The following is a 2,985-nucleotide window of genomic DNA, read 5'->3' as shown; positions in this document are numbered from 1 at the left end:
GGGACTGTAACCATGGCAATGATACGATATATGATAGGATGAGTGTAAAACTAATATTCTCCCATGTAAACTATCACATAATTCACAATAAAACATTTTTTAAAAAAGTTGGAAATAGAAATGCCATTTGATCCAAGTCCTACTGTTGTTGTTAAGTGGTGTTGTCAAGTAAGTTCCGACTCTGTTGTTGTTGTTGTTGTTGTTAAGTGCCATTGAGTAGGTGCCGAATCATGGTGACCAGCATAGGGTTTCCAAGGAGCAGCTGGTGAGTCTGAATAGCCAACCTTGCAGTTCAACCTGACTTTCAGGTCGAGTGCTTATCCTATGGTACCATTGTGGCCCTGTATAAGGTATTTCAAGATTGGATGGTGGGTTTGAATGCCTCCCTTGTGGTTGGCAGTTCAGTGCTTATCCTACCGCATCATACCAGTAGTCCACTACTAGATAAATACTATAAAATCAATAAGAACGGGATATGGACAGATGGAAGAACACACATGCTCACTGCTGCTGTATTCACAATAAAAATAGCAATAACATAAATGCCCATCAATAGAGAAGTGGGTAAACAGACTGTGGTACTCTCACATTGAAATACAGAGCAATGCAAAAGAGTTTGTGAAACACCTCATAACATAGATGAAGCTGGAGGACATGATGCTGAGGGGAAATAAGTCAGTCAGAAAGGGACGAAGAGTGTGTGAGCTCACTATTATAAAAAGTCAAGGAAAGCTTAACACAGAGGGGTAAAAAAAGGGATGATCACCCAGGATGGAAAGAGGTAACTGTTTGAAAAGAACAAGGGGATACCAAATGGCTTAAAATCAGGAATGGTGTGCATCAGAGCATAGCCTTTCACCATCTTTATTCAATCGGTTGTTGTTGTTGTCAGTTCTGACTCATAGCAACCCTGTGCAGGGTTTCTGAGGCTGTAAATCTTTACAGGAGCAGAAAGCCTCATCTTTCTCCTGCGGAACAGCTGATAGTTTTGAACTGCTGACCTTGAGGTTAGTAACCACTACGCTGAGCAAATAATCTGAGAAGCTTATCCGACAGCCCCACGCCAGGACTCCAGTGAGGATGGTGGTGGTGATTGTGGTGGGGAATCGGTAATCAGATAATGTGGTTGCTGTTGTATGCCTCTGAGTGAGTCAGTTGTGAATCCTGTTGTTGCTAGGTACCATTGAGTCGATTCTGACTCATAGTGCCCGTATGCACAACAGAATGAAACCCCGCCTGGTCCATGCCATCCTCACAATCGTTAAGATTAATGTCATTGCTGCTGCCACTGTGCCAGTCGATCTCATTGGGGATCTGCCTCTTTTTTGCTGACCTTCCACTTTGCCAACCATGATGTCCTTCTCCAGGAACTAGTCCGTCCTGATAATATGTCTGAAATAGGAGAGGCTAAGTTCGTCATCCTGGCTTCCAAGGAGCATTCTGATTGTACTTCTTCCAACACAGATTTATTTGTTCTAGCAGTCCTTGGTACCTTTAACATTCTCCTCCAACACCATAACTCAAATGCATCAGTTCTTCTACCGCCTTCCTTATTCACTATTCAACTTTCACATGCATATGACGTTATTGGATATAACATGGCTTGGGTCAGCGTACTTTAGTCCTCAAGCTGACATCTTTGCTCTTCAACACTTTAAAGCGGTCTTGTGTAGATTTGCCTAGTGCAATATGTTATTTGCTTTCTTGACTGCTGCTTCCCTGAGTGTTGATGATTGATCCAAGCAAAATAAAGGCTTGGCCAACTTTAATCTCTTCCCCATTCATCTTCTCTCTTCTTCTGCATCTTCCTTTTCTTTAGTGATATTGGACTCATAACCTCTTGTTGTAGTTTGCTTTTCTCTCCACCCAAATTAATATGTGTTGGAGTGAGTTATGCATTGAGCTGCATATTTGTGTGTTTGCTGTTGTTGTAAAGTGCCGTCGAGTCTGTTCCAACTCATACCAATGCTGTATAGGGTTTCCAAAGAGCAGTTGGTAGATTTCACCTGCTGACCTTGTGGTATGCAGTCCAGTGTTGATGCTATATATAGTGAGTGCCACACAAGGGGTCCAGATAAACACTCTATAAACATGGTTATTATCATTACAGTAATAATAATAACATGTTGTTGTTGTTAAGTGCCATCAAGTCAATTCTAACTCACAGAAGCCCTGCATACGGTTTCCAAGACTGTAAATGTTTACAGGAGCAGAAAGCCTCATCTTTGTCCTGCAGAGCAGCTGGTGGGCTCAAACCACTGACCTTGTGGCCCAGTGCTTATACTACAGAACCACTGCACTCCATGGCAATAGTATAGACATGCACATTCTATAGAAGGACAAGTGGGGGGGTCAGTGAAAAATAGGAAGACACCCAACAAGGTGGACTGACACAGTGGGCTCAAACTTAAATATTGTGGGGATTTTGCTGGACCTGGCAGTGTTGTGTTGTGTTCTGTTGTGCATCGGGTCATTAGGAGTTGGAACTGATGCAGTGGCACCTAACAACAACAACAAAGACACACAATGTATTACTTAGAACCTAGGATTCGCTGCAGTAACAGCACCGTCAAAACAACAGCCACTCAGACGAGAAAGAAGTTTCTCTTTCTTGAAGTGACTGACGGACGGGTGTGCAGGATGGGTGGAGACCTATGTTTCATGAAGTTTCATCCTCAAGCCTGGCAACCTTGTCTACATCTAAGCATTACCTCTGGGCTCCGCTTTGCAGGAAAAGTACAGAGAACAACTGGCTTCCCTTTTAAGGATGTGAACACATAGTTGCGTTTATCGTCAGTGGCCAGAATTTAGACACTGCTAGGAGCTCTGGTAGCGTAGTGGTTACGAATCGGGCTGCGAACCTAAAGGTCAGCGGTTCGAAACTACCAGTTGCTCCGCGGGAGAAAGATGAGGCTTTCTACTCCCGTAAGGATTTACACCCTCGGAAACCCTGTACAGGGTCGCTATGGGTCGGAACCGACTCGA

Source organism: Chrysochloris asiatica, unplaced genomic scaffold (assembly GCF_000296735.1).
Source record: "Chrysochloris asiatica unplaced genomic scaffold, ChrAsi1.0 scaffold00179, whole genome shotgun sequence".
Taxonomy (NCBI): domain Eukaryota; kingdom Metazoa; phylum Chordata; class Mammalia; order Afrosoricida; family Chrysochloridae; genus Chrysochloris; species Chrysochloris asiatica.
The sequence above is the reverse complement of the archived record's forward strand: the minus strand, read 5'-3'. Positions refer to the sequence as shown.